This window comes from Jaculus jaculus, unplaced genomic scaffold, assembly GCF_020740685.1.
Source record: "Jaculus jaculus isolate mJacJac1 unplaced genomic scaffold, mJacJac1.mat.Y.cur mat_scaffold_56_1_539194_arrow_ctg1, whole genome shotgun sequence".
NCBI classification, from domain to species: Eukaryota; Metazoa; Chordata; class Mammalia; order Rodentia; family Dipodidae; genus Jaculus; species Jaculus jaculus.
The window spans coordinates 282294-303591 of NW_025423504.1; the positions used below are offsets into that span (position 1 = coordinate 282294).

At 39.6% G+C, this 21298-nt stretch overlaps 1 pseudogene; it reads left to right on the forward strand.

Annotated features, from left to right (window-relative positions):
- Positions 1–332: 332 nt before the first annotated feature.
- Positions 333–14986, forward strand: LOC123457459 (annotated as a pseudogene).
- Positions 14987–21298: the final 6312 nt, after the last annotated feature.

Genomic DNA, 21298 nt, shown 5'->3' on the forward strand with positions numbered 1-21298 from the left:
AAAGACAGAAAGTGAGTGAGTATGGGCACACTAGGGTCCTCCTGCCATTACAAACCTCTTGTACGTATGGCTTTATGTGGGTACTAGGGAATCAAATCCAGACCACTGGGTTTTGCAAGAAAACAACTTTAATTGCTAGACCATCTATCAAGCCCTATAAAAGACTCTTAAGGTGACTTTCCTATTTACTCTTTTCTTCTTGTGGTAGGGTATCACTCTAGCCCAGGGTGACTTGGAATTTACTCTGCATTCAGTCTCGGGCTGGCCTGCAGCTCACAGTAATCCTCCTAGCTCAGCCGTTTGAGCACTGGGATGAAAGGCATTGCGCCACCATGTCGGCCCCATCATTAAGTCTTGTTGGATTTTTACTTCGGGGGTTTATGTGGAGTTCACACTGTACAGTTAAGATTATTCCAAATCTACTTTCCACTAACACTTCTTTACTCTATAGTAACAAAATATCCCTAATCCCTCCCATGCTTTGCGTCACTGCTGTCATTTATGTTTCACATATGTACAATATTACATTAGCAAATACATTATCTTGAACAAACTGTTACCTGTCATATCAGTTGCGAATATGAAAATCATTTTATTGTACCCTTCATTTATTGTCTGAGTAACTCATTTGTTAAAATAGGTCAGAGTTTCTCACCTATATTTATTTTCCTCCCTTTGACAACAATTCTGGCAGGGTCCATCTACAAGAAAAAAATATAATTTGTCCAAGGAAAGCTTTATTTCACATTTGCTTTTGAATATTTTTTTTTTCTTGATGTAGGGTCTTGCTTTAGGCTGAGCTAACCTGAAATTCATGATATAGTCTCAGGGTGGCCTTGAACTCATGACTGTCTCCTAACTCTACTTCCAAAATGCTGGCATTAAAGGCATGCACCACCATACCTGACTTGAATAATTTTAGGGTATAAAATTCTGTGTTAATTTTTGTATCCCAACACTTGAAATATCATTCCATTCTTTTCTTGGTTGCATGACTTCTGAAGAAAATTCATAATACAGTCACCTGTGTTCTTCTGTAGGAAAGGCACCCATTGCCCCATCTCTTGTATTCTTTTGAGATTTCTTTCTATCTGTAATTTTTTGAAGTTCAAATATGATGTGTCCAGGTTTTGGTTTAAGAATATATTTTTTAATTGTTTCAGTACTTTCAGTTTGCCATTATTCATATCCCTGGAACTATAGTTTAGTGACATTAATTGAGGGGATTTGTTAAGTCATCATTACCTCAAATGTTCTTTTTCTTTCTTTTACTTTCTCTTTTTCCTCTACTTATGGGATTCCTATTACCTGTAATTCACACATTATATAGTTGCACAGAGCCTTCAGGTAATACGCTTTCTTCAGTCTTTCTCTTTGATTTTCAGATTGGAATTTTGTGTATTACCCTCAAGCTGAGAGATTCTTTGTTGGCTGTGTGCAGCCTGTTAACACTCCAAGCAAGGGCATTCAGTATTTGATCAATTGTTTTTTGTTCTTTAGTATTTTCCTTAAAATTTCCATGCATGAACTTGCATGTTGTCTGCATTTTCCATTAAAACTTTTCAATACTGTTTTGCAATTCGTAATCTTATAATTTCAGCATTCATACCATGTCTGATTTTTTTTTTTCTGATGCTTATTCAGTTTCTTCTGTTTTCTGTCTCTTAACAGGTCTTGTACATGTTAGTGGTGTTTGTACAAGATAGACTAGGGAAAATGAGTTCTGGCAAAAAAGAAAGCATTTAGACTGTCTTGGGAAGGTTTTTGGGGAGTGACAGTGTTTTGTAGCTTAAAGCTGAGTGACAGTGTTCGGGGTGCCCAAGATGGTGAACGTCCCCAGTGGGACAGGATGGCCGCAGTGCTGAGTGGGGCATCATGCTTCCTCTGGGGAGGTCAGGCTTTGTAGCCATAGGACTTTGAGAATAGAATCTTGGACAGTACATCCACCCTCTCACCTGTCACCACAAGCAAGAGGAAAGTTTCTCCAATGGTCATGGTGAGGCCCTCTTAGAGCTCCTGTATGAAGACTTACAATGCACCCTGGCCTTGCATATGCGCAGTGTGGCTGGGCCTCTCTGGAGTTGTCAGCTCACACTACTTCACACTCATCCTTCAATAATGTGTCAGATATGCTGCGGTTTTCTGTCCTGGCATGGGTTCATTTTTAAGGAGGCTTCTGCTGGTGGCCTTTGCTTAGGCCAGCGGTGCTTTAATAGCCTGCTGGTCTTAGCTAATGGACTGCTGTTTTCTTGTTATCTCACTGCTTTGACAGATCATAAAAAAACATGATGTTTTGCTCAGTTTTTAACTTCTTGCTGGGATAGAGTGCTGTGTGCTGCACTCCTCACTTGCCAGGTTGTTATGCAAGGTTTTCATTTTGTCTTATTAGTAGGAATGGAATATAATTTAAGTTCAAAACACTGACCTTCCTACTTGTCAAAGTTTGAGAATAACTAGTCTAGCAAATTATAGCACTGTGTGAAATTCTGTCAATTTACAAATGAAATGGCTTACCAGCATGCCATAGACAGGACATGTTCAGCATGGCAGAGGAGAGAAGGGATCTTCCAAATCAAGGTTGAAGATTCAAGGTATTCAAGGAATCAAGTGTCTCTCTCTTTCTCAGTCTCTTTCCCCTTTTGATTTGAAGGAAGAATTTCAAATAGTTCTATACTCAAGGTTCCTGAAGAATATTTTCTTCCTACTTCTCAGATTATTCCAAAATAGCTGTTTTAGCATTGCAGTAAAGGGGCTAAGTGACTTCATACCACCTGCTGTTTGAAAATTAGCAATTCATAAAGAAGTTCACATACAGCACCTTACTCCTGGAATATTCAGAGCTTAGTGGGAACACCCTGCTTCTTATTAATATAAGTTACTTAATAACATCAGTCAACTTTTCTCTCAGACATGTGGAGGAGATTCAATCACAATGAAGAAAAAAAAATATTTGCCTGGCATGGTGGTGCACACCTTTAGTCCTAGCACTCAGGAGGACTGAGGTAGGAAAATCAACGTGTGTTCAAGACCAGCCTGAGCTACAGAGCAAGTTTCAGGTCAGGCTAGGCTAGAGTAAGACTCTGTTTTGAAAAAAAAAAAAAAAAAACTTCTAGGAACACTCTACTCTGAAAAAAAGTGAGAATTAAACAGCCATTTTCACATAAACATAAGATATTAGCAGATTCTTCTTATTCCATTATAGTTGGGCTACAGTTTCATCAGATGAAGGTGAGTAAAAGGTTAGTGAGGTTTTTGTTTAAGTAGAGCAAATATATTCATTATATTCCACCAGATGATGCAATATGTGTATATTTAAATACTTTATTTATTTGCAAGCAGAGAGAGATGGGTATGGACGGGAAGGGTATGGGCATGCCAGGTTCTCTTGCCATTGCAAAAGAATTCCAGACACATAGGCCAATGTGTGCTTCTGGCTTTATATGGGTACTGGGGAAATGAGCCCAGGTCATCAGGCTTTATTAGCAAGCACCTTAACTGCTGAGACCTCTCTTGAGCCCCTAATTATATATATATACATATATAATTATATATATATATATATATACATATATATATATATATATATACACACACACATACATACATACATATGTTTACATATTTATATATTAACAGTCTTAAAAACAGGAACATATACTCTGAAAGGAGAGAATTAAAGTTACAATCTTTTACAATTAAAAAAAAAGCAGCCAGGTGTGGTGGCACATGTCTTTGATCCCAGCACTCAGGAGGTAGAAGTAGGAGGATTGCAGTTTGAGGCCACATTGAAACTACATAGTGAATTCCAGGTAAGCCTAGGCTACAGTGTTACCCTACCTCAAAAAAACAAAAACAAAACAAAACAAAAATAATGCTTTAGGGGCTGGAGACATGGCTTAGCAATTAAAGTGCTTGCCTGTAAAGCCAAAAGACCCAAGTTTGAATTTCCCAGGACCCATGTAAACCCGATGCACAAGGTGGCACATGCCTCTGGAGTTCATTTACAATGGCTAGATGCCCTGGTGTGCCCATTCTCTCTCTTTTCCTCTCTCTGTCTCTTTATCTCTCTTTCTCAAATAAGTACATAAAATAAAAATAAAGAAAACAAAGTCTTTGCATTAAAATAATTTCCCAAAGACTTAACAAGCTAAGTGTTGGTACACACACACACACACACACACACACACACACACACAAACACACACAATTATTTTTATTTTTTCGTGAGGAGGCAACAATGTCTTCTTGTGATAGACTCTGAAAGTAAATCTGGTCATGATTGTGAACATCTATAATCTAATCACTTAGGAGTCTGAAACTGTAGAAACACAATCCCAGGCATGCCAACTACATAGCAAGACCTTGTCCCTGAAAATATATACAATTAAATAAAATAACAATAAGGCTGACAGCTCCACCTCAGATGCTAGCTCTAGCTGGCCATCAGTCACATACTCCCCTGTGTCTTCAGTGTCCATGGCGGCCATCGAAGCTACCTGCATCCCTCTGGGCTGATCGCTTCTCATTTGCCGCACACTGAGTCGTCATAATTAGTCCTCATGGTGAAGCCATCAAAGACCATAAAAATCAAGTTGGTCCCAAGAAAATCCATCCTCCCTCAGAGGAAGTAGAAGATAGTGAGGTTGAAGAAATGCCAGAAGATGACAGCAGTGGAGAACATGTTGTCATTCCTCAGAGAAAAAAAAAAAGCCAAAAAGGCCACATTTCCAACAAAGAAGGTGGTGGCTCCCCAAGCAAAAAAGGTTGCAGTTTCCACACCTTCCAGGAAAGCAGCTGTCACCCCAGGCACAAAGGCAGCTGCTACACCAGCAAAGAAGGCAGTTACACCAGCCAAAGCAGCCCCATCGCCTGACAAGAAGGGAGCCTCACAAGTGAAAGCATTGGTAGCAGCCCCTGTCACACCAGCTGAGGGAGCAAAGAATGGCAAGCACGCCAAGAAGGAAGACAGTGATGATGAGGATCATGATGAAGAAGATAGTGAGGAAGAAGAGGAGGAGGAGGAACATGATTAAGGGAATAAATCTGAGCCAGCAGGGGTGAAAGCAGCAGCTGCTGCCCCTGCCTCAAAGGATGAAGAAGATGAGGAGGAAGAAGAGGAAGATGATCCTGAAAAGAAGCTATGGAGATTACACCAGCTAAAGGAAAGAAAGCTCCTGCAAAAAGTTATTCCTGTGAAAGCAAACAAAAATGTGGGTGAGGAGGAGCATGAAGATAATGAAGATGACAAGGAAGAGGAAGAAGAAGATTAGAAGGCAAAAGATGAGGAGGAAAAGCCTGTTAAAGAAGCATCTCGAAAAAGAAAGAAGAAAATGCACAAACACAAACCAGCTCCTGAAGCCAAGAAACAGAAAGTGGAAGGTAATCAGAAAGTAGAAGGATCCAAACCAACCACATATTTTGACCTCTTTATTTATTTATTTTTTTAATCTTTTTTTTGTTCATTTTTTATTTATTTATTTGAGAGCGACAGACATAGAGAGAAAGACAGATAGAGGGAGAGAGAGAGAATGGGCGCGCCAGGGCTTCCAGCCTCTGCAAACGAACTCCAGACGCAAACGCCCCCTTGTGCATCTGGCTAATATGGGACCTGGGGAACCGAGCCTCAAACCGGGGTCCTTAGGCTTCACAGGCAAGCGCTTAACTGCTAAGCCATCTCTCCAGCCCTCGGCCTCTTTATTGAAACTGAATCTTCACAAATCTGTTGCTGAATTAAAAGTTGTCATCAGTAAACATTTTGCTAAAAATGATCTTGCTGTTGTGGCTGGCAGAGCTGGTACAAATAGGAACTTTGGTTATGTAGATCTTTAATCTGCTGAAGACATAGAAAAAGCCTTGGAATTTACAGGTTTAAAGGTCATTGGCAATGAAATTAAACTATAGATACCAAAAAGAAGAGACAGTAAGAAAGTTCAAGCTGTAAAAACACTTTTGTCCAAAAACCTTTCTTTCAACATCACTCAGGATTAACTAAAAGAGATGTTTGATGATGCCTTCAAATCATATTAGTCAGGATGGAAGAGTAAAGGGATTGCTTATATTGAATTTAAACAGAAGCAAATGCAGAGAAAATCTTGGAAGAAATACAGGGGACAGATATTGATGGGTTGCTACGTCCACGGCGACCTCGCCTGTGTAGCAAGCAGAGATGCTTCTGCACTGGAAGAGAGCTGAGGACAGAGGGCCAGCACTCCTCGGAGGGATGCCCCCGGTGACCCCTTGGCAGTCAGTTACTGTAAAGGTTCCTGCTGCCCATGAAGTCACGACGACCTAATTGCTGGCGCCAATGCTGTTTCTTTCCTGCTTTCTTCTAGCTGTTTGTCTAAGAACAGCTAATTCAACACTTATTAGTAATCATGCACGCAATCAGAGTACAAGAAACAATCTAAGTATTGAATGTGCCCCTCCTATGATTAGGGCAATGGAGAGAATGTATAACTCTACTAGGAATAAAAAATTAACTCTAGAACAGTTTTTAGATGGTGTAAAGTAAAAACAGCTTATGATGTTTGAGAACGATACTGAGCCTGAGAATATGAAAGTAGAAATATTGATCGGTAGTGTTCATAAGAAACATGACAGTTCTGCAGAAAAGGAGTTACAAAACTTAGGCATTCCCACCAGGAAACTTCCTGGGGGATATGTTCAGTACTTGATCAAGGGCAGATGGTGGACTCCTAGAGCTGGAATCTACTTAGTTCCACTCCCCTATGAGGGAGGATATGATGAATTCAGTAATAGATGGGTGAATTATGAAGTAAAAAGGAGGCTATGGCATTCTCTTCCATTTATGGGAACGCTTAACAAGGAAACGTAAGCCTTGGTGTTTATACAGTCCTTGGGGTATAAGAAATAAGTAACCTGTTATTCACCTTACACCTAGTTTCTGTTTGTATAATGTTGTGGTCAATGATACAAGGCGCCCTTCTTAAAAAATGGGTACAGTTCCTGCCTGATCAACATTACATGTATGCTTACAATAGAACAATACTCAAGATTGTTTAGATTAATGATTTCTGAGATCACTTGTTGGCTTGCTAAGTTTCTCTGTTCAATCTGTATAAAATCTTCATGAAACCTTCAGTAAATTGCAGCAGCATATTCAACTTGAGTGTGTCTGTCTGTCATTTCCTCGCCGAATCCCGAGTTCTCCCTGAGCCTTCGCCCTTGTTCTCCCTCGGTCCTGATCTCCCCGAGAGTCAGTCCGCGGCAGGTGGCGCCCCGAACAGGGACCTGAAGGACAGGTAAGCTTTCATTCTTTCTTTCCTCAGAATTTAGGATCGGCTCTCACCAGGGAACGGCCATCCCGCCGGTAAAGGATCACCGGTTAAGAGTGAGTAATCATAAGGAAATCATGGGGCATTCAATGAGTAGAAATGAAAAGATGTTGGGGGTCATGGTACAGCACATGTTGGCAAAAAATGGGTTTAATGTGTCCACAAAAGTTTTAGAAGAATTTATGCTTTTCTTAACTAATCTTCTCCTTAAACAATTGGCTTGGGAAAATGCTAATGCGCTATGCCAGGATTTAATCAGACCCATAAGAAAGACAGGACAAATACAGGATTACATTAAAGCCTGTTTGGATGCCTCACCAGCGGTGGTACAGGGAATGGCCTACGCTGCAGCCATGAAGGGACAGAGATTCAGCGCCTATGTAAAAAAGACTTATGGGGGAGGAAAAGCCTCCCCACAAGGACCTGGTCCTGTATGTTTTAAATGTAACAGGACAGGACATCTGCAGAAGGACTGCAGACAACAAAGTTCAGGCCCTAATAACAAGGGACCTGCTCCTGGATTATGTCCCAGGTGCAAGAAAGGAAAGCATTGGAAAAATGAATGTAAGTCTAAGTTCCATAAGGATGGGACCTCCCTGAATGGGGAAGAAAAAGAGGAAAATGAGTCAAAAAACTAGGAGGAGGGCAAGCTCCTAGCCCAGAACAAAAGGGAGCTCCCCCTCAAGAGCAGAAGGAATTAAAATTAGATCCTCTTGCTTCAGAGTTTACTATTCATCAAATTCCTAGAGCTACTCCAGGGAGTACAGGGCTAGACCTTGCAAGTAGTAAAGACATGATTCTCTCTAAATGGGATGGAATAACATTAGTCCCTACAGCTGTTTCAGGACAATTATTGCCTCAAACAGTTGGACTGATTATTGGAAGGAGTTCTAATTATCAAAAGAACTTTGAAGTCCTACCAGGTGTTATAGATGCTGATTCTCAGAATGATATAAAGATCATGGTCAGACCATTATCAGAGACAATTCAAATACATAAAGGACAAAGAATAGCACAGTTATTGCTGCTACCTTATGTTAACTTACCTAACCCTGTCCTGAAGAAGGAAAGGGATATGGGTCAGTTTGGCTCCACAGATGTGGTGGCCTGGGTACAGGAACTAAATGAAAGGCCCTTTAAGGTTATTAAAATAAATGGAAGAAAATTTAAAGGACTTTTAGATACCGGGGCTGATAGGACATGCATTTCAGCCTCTGACTGGCCTTCAAGTTGGCCTGTGCATAAAACAGGATCGTCATTGTTGGGCCTGGGCTCAGCCTCTGGAGTCATGCAGAGTACAGCCCTGTTAATGTGGGAGGATGAAGGAAAATCGGGTTATATACAACCTTATGTTTTACCCTCCCTGCCTTTTTCTCTTTGGGGAAGAGACATGTTAGAAAACATGGATCTAAGACTGGTTACAGCTGAACATTTGAGCAAACAGCATTTTATATAGGGGCCACTGCAGAAAATTTATTTACAGATAAGATTAAATGGTTAACGACTGAGCCTGTGTGGGTTAGTCAGTGGCCCCTTACTCAGGAAAAGTTACAGGCTCTAGAGCAATTAATTCAAGAACAATTAGAAAGAGGGCATATTATAGAATCTAATAGCCCATGGAATACTCCAGTTTTTGTTATAAAAAAGAAATCTGGCAAATGGAGACTATTACAAGACCTGAGAGCTGTTAATGCCGTTATGGAAGATATGGGGGCATTACAGCCAGGCCTCCCTTCTCCGGTAGCAGTTCCAGAGGGCTGGCAAATAATTATCATAGATTTACAAGATTGCTTCTTTACTATACAGCTAAATCCTACAGACAGCCCATGTTTTGCATTTAGTGTGCCATCACCTAATTTTCAGAGGCCCTATAAGAGATATCAATGGAAAACATTGCCTCAAGGTATGAAGAATAGCCCCACCTTATGCCAAAAATTTGTGGATCAGGCATTAAAATTAGTTAGGAAAAAATATTCTACAGCTTATATAATACATTATATGGATGATATTTTGTTAGCACACCCTAATAGGGAGACATTAGAAAACTTACTTAAAGATACCATAGCACAGTTAACTGCTCATGGTTTAATTATAGCACCTGAAAAAATACAAAGGGATAAGCCATTAAGTTATTTAGGACAATGGATTCATAATGATTATATTCAAACACAGAAAGTTACCATCAGAAGGGATAAGTTAAAAACTTTAAATGATTTTCAAAAATTATTGGGAGACATTAATTGGATTCGTCCACATTTGAAAATAACCACCGGAGCTTTAAGCCCTCTTTTTAACACTTTACATGGGGATCCTGATCCAAAGTCATCAAGGTCTCTAACTCCAGAAGCATTAAAAGCATTGGAATTAGTGGAAGACGCTCTTACTGCTGCCAAGGTGAAGCAAATATCTTATAATTTAGTTTGGCATTTGCTCATTTTTGCTACTCCTTATACACCCACTGCTTGCTTGTGGCAGCATGGGGTATTAGAATGGTTGCATTTACCACATGCACAAACAAAAATGCTTGCAGACTACCCATTTGTGTGTTCTTTGTTAATTGTTAAAGGCAGGCAAAGATCCAGAGAGTTATTTGGAAAAGAGCCACAAATTCTCATTACCCCATATAATAAGAGTCAGGTAGAACAGTTAATACAGAATAATGAAGATTGGATTTTGGCTCTACAGGGTTATACAGGACAAATTATGTATCATTATCCAAAACATCCTATTATAGAATTTACAAAATCTGTAGAATTTATCTTCCCTCGCTTTTGCTCTTTAGAGCCACTTGAACAGGCTTTGGTTGTTTTTACAGATGGGTCTTCTACAGGAAGAGCTGTGGTTTATGTACCTGAAAGTGAGCCTTTGATAGAGGAAACAGGCCAAACATCTGCTCAACAGGCAGAAATTAGAGCAGTAATTTTAACATTTAAAAATTTCTCTCAACCTTTTAATTTGTACTCAGATTCAAAGTACGTAGTAAATTTGTTTCCAGCAGTAGAGACTGCCCTTTTAGCAGGGAACTCTACAATTTTACCTTTGTTAAAAGATTTACAGAACTTAATTCGTTTAAGAAAAGAAAAGTTCTATATTGGCCACATTAGGGGCCATTCAAATTTGCCAGGACCTCTAGCTTATGGGAATGCTATGGCAGATATGCTGACTAGGTCAGCTATCTGTACAGTGGTAGAAGCACAAGAAAGTCATAGAATTCATCATCAGAATGCCTTAACTTTAAAGAGAATGTTTAATATCACTAGGGAACAAGCTAGGCAAATAGTTAAACAATGTGGACATTGTCCCCCTGTCCACCACCCGCCAAAATTTGGAGTTAATCCCAGGGGATTAAAGCCCAATGTTTTATGGCAAATGGATGTCACACACTTACAATCCTTCGGAAAAATGGGCTATGTACATGTGACTATAGATACTTTCTCTCATTTTATTTTTGCTACTGCAAGGACAGGAGAAGCAGTAAAGGATGTAATACAACATTTAACTCAATGTTTTCAGGTAATGGGAATTCCTTCACAAATAAAAACAGACAATGGTCCGGCATACACATTAAAAGCTTTTAATGATTTTTGCTTGCAGTGGAAAATTGTTCATACTACAGGAATTCCTTATAACCCTCAAGGACAAGCTATAATTGAGAGAGCTCACCAAATTTTAAAATTACAAATCGAAAGGCTGCAAGCTGCTAATAAATATTTTTCTCCTCATCATATTCTTTCCCACAGTCTGTTTGTTATAAATCATCTAAATACAAATGAGCAAAAGAAAACTCCGGCAATGTTGCATTGGTCTCAAGAGCCTTCGGCTCCATTACCAAAAGTGCTTTGGAAAGACTTGCTGACCGGTTCCTGGAAAGGACCGGATGTCTTAATAACCTCGGGACGAGGGTATGCTTGTGTTTTCCCACAGGATGCAGATTCTCCCATCTGGATCCCTGACAGGCTCGTCCGGCCACACTTTACGCAGGCGCAGGAGACAGCTAAAGAGGAACAACAAACAACTGCTCTGACAGATGGAAAAACTGAAACTGAAAACGACACGGGGACATGATTTGACATGGACAAAGATAAGAACTCTCACTCGAGAAGCAAAAGAATTAATAATCAGCCAGAGAAAACCCCTGACTGCTTGCATGTATTTTGTGGCATTTTTGTCTCTGCTCTCCGCGCCGGCTGAAGTTCAGGGAATTCCCTATTGGGCATATGTTCCCAACCCCCCTTTGTTACAGCCTGTGGGTTGGTTGGATCAGGAGCCTATTAAAATCTTAACCAATGATTCTATGCTCATAGGCGGAGCTCAGGACTCGGAAGTCAGACTGAGTACCTCCTCTTTTATTAACTTTGAGGGCAAAGCAGATTCTTTACCAATCTGCCTTGTGCTCCAAGGGGGAGGGATACCAGTAGGCTGTTTGCGCACCAGCTATCGGACGTTCCTAATGGACGCTCCAGATAGAACAGATCATGGTAAGAGATGGATGTGGGTTCTACAAATACAGACTTTAGGTTTTCCTAATTATAATGAGACACATCAACAAGTTACAGAATTGCCTTTACCATCCTGTATATTAAAATATAGAGACAGGGATCAATATTGGGACTCTTCTCTCACAAAATATCCTGCTTGGTTAACTTGCGGCTTCCCAAATGCTGCTACATATTATAATCCAAAAAGCTCTGATGTTAAAATATGGGATTATTCTGCTTCCTCAGGGGAAGGCAAATATAAGAACTATATTAAAAATAATAAGGATAAATTTAATGGGTTTAAATTAGGAGATATGCTAGGGAAAAAATAAAAAGATGGTTTTCTCGAGGCTATGTGAAACCAACCTGGGTAGCCACAGAAGGAAATATATCTAGAACTCATTCAGATTTATTCAGGTTGGTTGCCGCTGCAAATATGCTTCTTGAAAGACAGCCTAACACTACAAAACCTATACCTTTTGGGCTTAAAGCTTGTGCTGCTTATCCTAATGCCTTATTAATTGCTCAACAAAACCTTGTCAATATTAGTAAAGTAGAAAAATCTTATCATGTTCATTGTTATTCTTGTAAGCTTACCAATTGTATTTCCTCAGGTGACACAAAAAAAAAAATTGAGGTAGTGCTCATTGTTAAACGACCTCTTTATGTAATGTTGCCAATAAAATTAGGTGCTGACCCATGGTATGATAATTCTGCTCTTCAAGTGCTAAAAACTTTTAATACGTTGTTGTGGCCAAAGAGATTTGTCACTGCTTTGATTCTTGGTATTACAGCTTTAATTTCAATACTCACCACTTTCACTATTGCTACTACAACATTAGTAGAAAAAATTCATACAGCTCATTATGTTAATGCTTTAAATAAAAACATTACTTCTGCCCTGATGGAACAGGCTGCCATAGATACTAAATTGAAAACAAAAATAAATATTCTCGAGGAAGTAGTTCTGGCTCTAGGACAAGACCTAGCTAATTTAAAAACTACATTATCTACTAGGTGTCATGCTAGTTTTCAGTCAATTTGTGTTACACCTCTTCCATATAACTCATCAGAAACATAGGATAAGGTAAAGGCTCATTTGCAAGGAGTATGGAAGGATAATGATGTTACTCATGATATAGATACATTACAAAAAGATATTTCTGCCATTAGTCAGTCTCATCTACAAATGGGAGGTTTAGAAACCTTAGCTAGGGATTTAGAACAGCGAGTTCGCTCTCTTAATCCTCTAGATTGGATTGAATACTTTGTTTTGATTGGCGTGCTGCTTTTATTAATACTTTTAGTGGTCTTTCTGTTTCCTATTCTTCTTAAATGCCTTTTCAGCACTGTGGCTGCCGTGAAACAGGAAGTCTTTGAGCTTCATTTTAAAAACAAAAAAGGGGGAACTGCTACGTCCACGGCGACCTTGCCTGTGTAGCAAGCAGAGATGCTTCTGCACTGGAAGAGAGCTGAGGACAGAGGGCCAGCACTCCTCGGAGGGATGCCCCCGGTGACCCCTTGGCAGTCAGTTACTGTAAAGGTTCCTGCTGCCCATGAAGTCACGACGACCTAATTGCTGGCGCCAATGCTGTTTCTTTCCTGCTTTCTTCTAGCTGTTTGTCTAAGAACAGCTAATTCAACACTTATTAGTAATCATGCACGCAATCAGAGTACAAGAAACAATCTAAGTATTGAATGTGCCCCTCCTATGATTAGGGCAATGGAGAGAATGTATAACTCTACTAGGAATAAAAAATTAACTCTAGAACAGTTTTTAGATGGTGTAAAGTAAAAACAGCTTATGATGTTTGAGAACGATACTGAGCCTGAGAATATGAAAGTAGAAATATTGATCGGTAGTGTTCATAAGAAACATGACAGTTCTGCAGAAAAGGAGTTACAAAACTTAGGCATTCCCACCAGGAAACTTCCTGGGGGATATGTTCAGTACTTGATCAAGGGCAGATGGTGGACTCCTAGAGCTGGAATCTACTTAGTTCCACTCCCCTATGAGGGAGGATATGATGAATTCAGTAATAGATGGGTGAATTATGAAGTAAAAAGGAGGCTATGGCATTCTCTTCCATTTATGGGAACGCTTAACAAGGAAACGTAAGCCTTGGTGTTTATACAGTCCTTGGGGTATAAGAAATAAGTAACCTGTTATTCACCTTACACCTAGTTTCTGTTTGTATAATGTTGTGGTCAATGATACAAGGCGCCCTTCTTAAAAAATGGGTACAGTTCCTGCCTGATCAACATTACATGTATGCTTACAATAGAACAATACTCAAGATTGTTTAGATTAATGATTTCTGAGATCACTTGTTGGCTTGCTAAGTTTCTCTGTTCAATCTGTATAAAATCTTCATGAAACCTTCAGTAAATTGCAGCAGCATATTCAACTTGAGTGTGTCTGTCTGTCATTTCCTCGCCGAATCCCAAGTTCTCCCTGAGCCTTCGCCCTTGTTCTCCCTCGGTCCTGATCTCCCCGAGAGTCAGTCCGCAGCAATGGGTGATCCGCTTCCCTTCACTACACTGTAGAGAAAGGTCAAAGGCAAGAGAGAGCTGAGAAAATAGCACCTGGAGTGGTGAATCAAAAACATTAGTTTTAAGTAACCTCTCCTACAGTGCAACAGTAGAAACTCCTCAGGAAGTATTTGAGAAGGCAACATTTATCAAAGTGCCCCAGAACTCTAATGGCAAATATAAAAGGATGCACTTAGAGAAATTGCTTCATTTAAGATGCTGAAGAAGCTTTAAACTCCTGTAATAAACTGAAAGTTGAAGGTAGAGCAATCAGGCTGGAGTTACAAGGACCTAGAGGATCACCTAATGCAAGAAGTCAGCCTTCCAAGACACAGTTTGTGAAAAGTCTGTCTGAGAAGACCACTGAAGAAACCTTAAATAATCATTTGAGGGCTCTGCTCATGCAACAATAGTCATGGATCAGGAAACTGTGCCCTCCAAACGGTTTGGTTTTGCAGACTTCAACAGTGAGGAAGATGCCAAAGCTGCCAAGGAGGCCATGGAAGATGGTGAATTGATGTAAACAAAGTTCCCTTGGACTGGGCCAAGCCTAAGGGATAAGGTGGCTTTGAGAGCCATGGTGGAGGCAGAGGAGACTTTGGAGGCAGAGGAGGCTTCAAAGGAGGCAAACAATGTGGAGGAGACTTTAAGCCACAAGGAAAGAAAACAAAATCTGAATAGTTCTTTCTGTGCCATCTTTCCCTCTTCCATTGGAAAGAAAGGACTCCGGGGTTAATATTTTGTAACCTGTTCAACGACAGAGCCTTCTGAGAACATTCCAAGATAGAATACAGTCCTGTGGTCTACTTGGAATCCACATAGATAACATTTCAAGAGAGATTCCCTGTTTGTTTTGATTGGATATTCATAAAAAAGTTTTCAAAGAAATAAGTGATAGTGCTGACTCTTATCTGTAAGTTTTGAATTTTTTTAATACCATGGACAAAATGATTATTTTCCCTAAAATAGGGATTTTTTTGTGTGTACATTGGGGTTGGAAAAGAATATTTTATCATAACTTCTGGCCTCAGTGACTTTAGGACAAATTAAAAGTCCTACATTCTGGAAAAGGAAGAAATAATAAAGATTAGAGCAGAAATTAATGAAATAGAAACAAAAAGAACAATCCAAAGAATTAATGAAACAAAGAGTTGGTTCTTTAAAAGGATAAACAAGATTGATAAACCCTTAGCAAATCTGACCAAAAGAAAGAGAGAAGAGACACAAATTAATAAAATCAGAGATGAACAAGGTAACATCACAACAGATTCCAGAGAAATTCAAAAAATCATAGGGACATACTATAAAAGCATATACTCCACAAAATATGAAAATCTGAATGAAACTGATGATTTCCTTGATCTATATGACCTACCTAAATTAAATCAAAATGAGATTAATCACTGAAATAGACCTATAACAAACATGGAGATCCGAACAGTTATCAATAATCTCCCAACTAAAAAAAGCCCAGGCCCAGATGGATTCACTGCTGAATTTTACCAGACTTTTAAGGAAGAGCTAACACCATTGCTTCTTAAGCTTTTCCAGGAAATAGAAAAAGAAGGAATTCTACCAAACTCCTTCTATGAGGCCAGCATCACCCTGATACCAAAACCAGGCAAAGATAGAACAAAAAAAGAAAATTACAGACCAATCTCCCTCATGAACATAGATGCAAAAATTCTCAACAAAATATTGGCAAACAGAATACAAGAATATATCAAAAAGATCATTCACCCTGACCAAGTAGGCTTTATCCCAGAGATGCAGGGATGGTTCAACATATGCAAATCTATAAATGTAATACATTACATAAATGGGTTGAAGGACAAAAATCACATGATCATCTCATTAGATGCAAAGAAAGCATTTGACAAAATCCAACATCCCTTCATGATAAAAGTCCTACAGAGACTGGGAATAGAAGGAACATATCTCAGTATAATAAAGGCTATTTATGACAAGCCTATAGCCAACATATTACTAAATGGGGAAAAACTGGAAGCTTTTCCACTAAAATCAGGAACAAGACAAGGGTGTCCACTGTCCCCACATTTATTTAATATAGTTTTGGAAGTCTTAGCCATAGTAATAAGGCAAGAGACACACATAAAAGGGATACAAATTGGAAAGGAAGAGATCAAATTATCATTATTTGCAGATGACATGATTCTACACATAAAGGACCCTAAAGACTCTACTAGCAAACTGTTAGAGCTGATCAAAACCTACAGCAATGTATCAGGATACAAAATAAATACACAGAAATCAGTAGCCTTCATATATACTAACAACAAACACACAGAAGATGAAATCAGAGAATCACTCCCGTTCACAATTGCATCAAAAAATAAATAAATAAATAAAGTACCTAAATTCTGGGGGAAAAAAAAGGCTAATAGATTTAGTCTGGTTTTGAGCATGTAGTTACTAATAGCTGGTAAGGTATATGACACAGCTATTCTTTATAGATTTCCCTGGTTACAATTTCATTTCTGTGGCTCAGAAGACTTACCACCATTCATGTTTCTGTGCCAAGTATAACATTCTGAATTATACAGGCTATACCTAAATTTGTTCAAAATAGACACTACTTTAGGGTATTAAATAGATGCCCAAATCATTTTACCTCATTAAATTACCTGACAATTTCTCCTTAACCATAAAAAACCTTTTTCATTTATTCTTTCTTTACATTTTTAAAAAAAGCCTTTTTATCGACAATCTATAATCTCATTATTAATCCAATACAACTTTGAGAGAAAATTAATATTCTATTTTTTTCAGTTTTTCGAGGTAGGGTCTCACTGTGGTCCATGCTGACCTGGAATTAACTATGTAGTCTCAGGGTGGCCTCGAACTCTTGGTGATCCTCCTACCTCTGCCCCCAAGTGCTGGGATTAAAGGTGTGGACCACCATGCCCGGCTGAAAATTAATATTCTTAAGAGAAAATTGAATGGGAGGAAGTACCAGCGTGAAATGTTTGTATTTTCGTCCAAGATGATTAAAAAAAATATTTGAATATGGTGTTCACTGATATTCAGCTGTGAGGCATAACATATATGCAAAAACATTTATGTCCAAGATATGCAAAATTTAAAATATCACTTTTAAGATACACTGTATGAGGAGGTAAACATTGAAACTTAAAATTTAATTCCATAGTTTAGATTTTAATTCTACTTTTATTAAAATCTTTTCGGCATTTAACAATGTAACAATAAATTTTTTCTAGTCTTAAAACAATGATTCTAATTTTATATCCAAGAAAAATAAGTGCTATATACTTCTACTGACTGTCCTTGATTATGAAACATTTTTTTAGAAAATAGTAATATTCTACTTAGACAAGGCTAACATCAACATTTGTTGACATGTGTTTAATGAACATCAACATTTGTTGACATGTGTTTAATGAACATAACAATTACTTTCAGCAATCAACAAATATTACAAACCAACTACAAGACAGACCATGGATTCTAGCTCACCGCTATTCACATTTTCTTCCTCACTTATCCCCAAGTGGATTTGCTCTATGTACAATGAATTGTAGAATAAAGAAATTACAAGCACGAACCAGTTTTTATAAATGCAGTTATAATTTTATTTTATGTTCTTATTATAATGTCTGCTTGTATCTGAAAGCTACAAAAATGAGTGTAGAAAAGACCTAACCTGTGCTCTCTTCCGTCCTACACATGGGGAAAAGTGCTTCTGGGTGTGTGCCTCCTGCCCCCGGTCTGTTGCTATTTCTGTACTGAAATTTTGAGTTCTTACCTTTGCTCAGAAAGCACTGACCAATGGCTTAAATTACACTTCTGCTTGATAGTTTAAAGACCAGAAGATACCAATTACAGATTAAATTGCATGTTCAAGTAAGACATTGCTCCTCTTGCCATAACCAAGCAAGGATACAACTCAAAAATATTACATCATAATCCTATCGCTTACCCATTGTACTGATATCACCCACACACAAGAAACACTGTGACAGCTGTGAATATACATAGCTCATACGCTGAGGCTTTTAAACATTTTACTATGCTCAGATAATACCAAGTGCAAATATTCTCAAAATTCTAAAGAATTTTGTTGATAAAATTTTCTCAAGCCCACACGCCAGTTAAATATAATGAATAACCATTAGGGGATATGTTCATTATCTTATTTTTGTATCCATTATCATTTTTGTTGTTTTTCTTTTAGTATCAGTGCCAACACATGAAATTATATGTTACATCACTCATTATAAACAAAATATCAAAGAAATTTGGATAGTAAAATGTACATTTTAATCCTTTAAAAAAATGATCTCCATGCAACATAGAGAACTTAAGTGAACAAAATAAAGTTGGACACCAAGTCAAAGTTCAAAGTGGCAAAAGTACTTGAATGAAAAAGAAACCCCAAACACCCATCTTACAGATTCAGTAAAATATGCAGTTTCTTTATATAATGCTACAGGGAGAATTTTTTAAAAACCAGAAAGCAGGTGCAGTGGCTCACACCTGTTACCCCAGCAGTCAGGAGGCTAAGGCTGGAGCAAGTCTAGGCTAGCCAGGGCTACAGAGCAAACAGACACTCCAGAAAACTAGATAATGGTGAAACTGGTTTCTTCAAAGTCCTTATTTCATGGGAACCATTTACAGGGTGATGACACTTGTCACCTGAGGCTTCAAATGTGCCACCTGTGTCTCTGTCTCCAATCCCCGTGTGGTTGGATAGAACCAGCATTGTTTGAAAAAGACCAGTCCTGCTGACAATAGCAAAGGGATAAACAATTTGCCACTGCAACAAGCAACTATGCAGCTCAGTGGGTCTTCACCTCACTGCACCGATGGCCTCCCTAGAAATCTATGGAGACGGCTGCTGTCACACCAATGACCACCCTAGAAAACCATGGGGACAGCTGCTGTCACACCAATGGCCTCCCTAGAAAACCACGGGGAGAGCTGCTGTCACACCAAGGCCACCATAGAAATCCATGGGGGTGGCAGCTGTGACACCAATGGTCTCCCTAGAAATCCATGGGGATGATTTCCTTCACATGGATGGCCTCCCTAGAAATCCATGGGGATGATTTCCGTCACATGGATGGCCTCCCTAGAAATCCATGGGGATGCCTCTTTCACACTGATGGTCAACCTAGAAATCCATGGGGACCGCTGCTGTCACACTGATGCCCACCATAAAAAATCCATGGAGACCGCTGCTGTCACACTGATGGTCACCCTAGAAATCCATGGGAACAGCTGCTGTCACACTGATGGCCACCCTAGAACACCATAGGGAGGAATGCCATCACACTGATGTTCACCTAGAAAACTCCTGCTACCTTCGAAGAAAGTGGTTGTGGAAGGGTACTCCAGAACCTGTTTCTTTCTGGGTCCACCAGAACAGCAGGCAGACCACCATCTGCAAAGCCTGTGGCTGCCACAAGGACTAGGGGTACAGAGACCAGGCTGCAGCAGGCTGCACCGGCAAGGGAGCCCAGGTGCCCAAGTCCTTCTCTCCTCACCTAACGTTATCAAGTCCTCCTCTCTTTACCCGGTGCTTCTAAATCCTCCTCACCTCAACCCCTCAATGCCTCACCTCCTCACCCCGTGCACCCCCAAACCTCTTCCCCTCCTCTTCCCCCCTAACTCCTGCATTCTGCCCCAACATCCTCTGGGCAGGCACTCACGAGAAGAAAGTGTCGTCCTCAAAGCCGCTGCTCAGCATCCAGAACATCGAGGATGGACCGCGGTGGCAGGTCAGGATCATTGGAAATTAGCGCGGTGGGCTGGCCACCAGCCTCTTCTCTCCAGGAGGCTCTCCTGGCTGCAGAGATGGAGCCTGGTGCCAATCTGTGTCCCCATTGGTTGCTACACTCGTGATGTCACAAAGCTAGGCAGGGCAATGTGCTTCTGTGGCTTTTAAAGAAACACATGTAAAAAAAAAAAAAAAAAAAAAAAAAAAGGTAATGACATACCCAAATAAAGGAGAAAAGAGAAAAGTCATCGCTGAGCTTCAGGGAATAGGTTTATTAGTTCACTTAAAAAAAAAAAAAAAAACAAACAGACTCATTTTTCTATTCTCCATGGAACATGTAGTTTTAAAACACAAATCTGCAACTCGAGCTTTTGGATCTGGGTTACCTGTCCGAGGGAAGCTTAGTGATAAGTACAAGTAAAATGGATCATAATATTTTCATTGCTGTATGGATAAGGAACTTTAGACATATTGAGGAATCTCTGGAGACTCATTCATGGCCAAAATGACAACCTATATTTATTTTCCCCAGACCATTAATATATACTTCTTCTTTTTTTTTTAATTTATTTATTTGAGAGCAACAGACACAGAGAGAAAGACAGATAGAGGGAGAGAGAGAGAATGGGCGCGCCAGGGCTTCCAGCCTCTGCAAACGAACTCCAGACGCGTGCGCCCCCTTGTGCATCTGGCTAACGTGGGACCTGGGGAACCGAGCCTCGAACCGGGGTCCTTAGGCTTCACAGGCAAGCGCTTAACAGCTAAGCCATCTCTCCAGCCCTAATATATACTTCTTAAGAGGGTGATAGTACTTCCATAGTTTATAAGTTATGTAAAGAGTAAAAGGCAAAATATTTCAGAAACTGCAATCCCTTCATGAAATCACTAGCTAAATAAATGTATGCACCTCTATTGAAAACCTCACAGACCTGACTTTATATTGGCCACTTCCATATTCAGTCAAGGGCAACAGCTTGTTTAGAAAGAGAAAACGTGTACATGAAAATAAGTATTTCATTATCAGACTGTATTCTACAATATTTACATTGAGTTCTTCATATTTTTCTTTTCTTTTTTTTTTTTTTTTTTTTGGTTTTTCGAGGTAGGGTCTCACTCTGGTCCAGGCTGACCTGGAATTAACTCTGTCATCTCAGGGTGGCCTTGAACTCATGGCAATCGTCCTACCTCTGCCTCCCGAGTGCTGGGATTAAAGGCATGCGCCACCACGCCCGGCT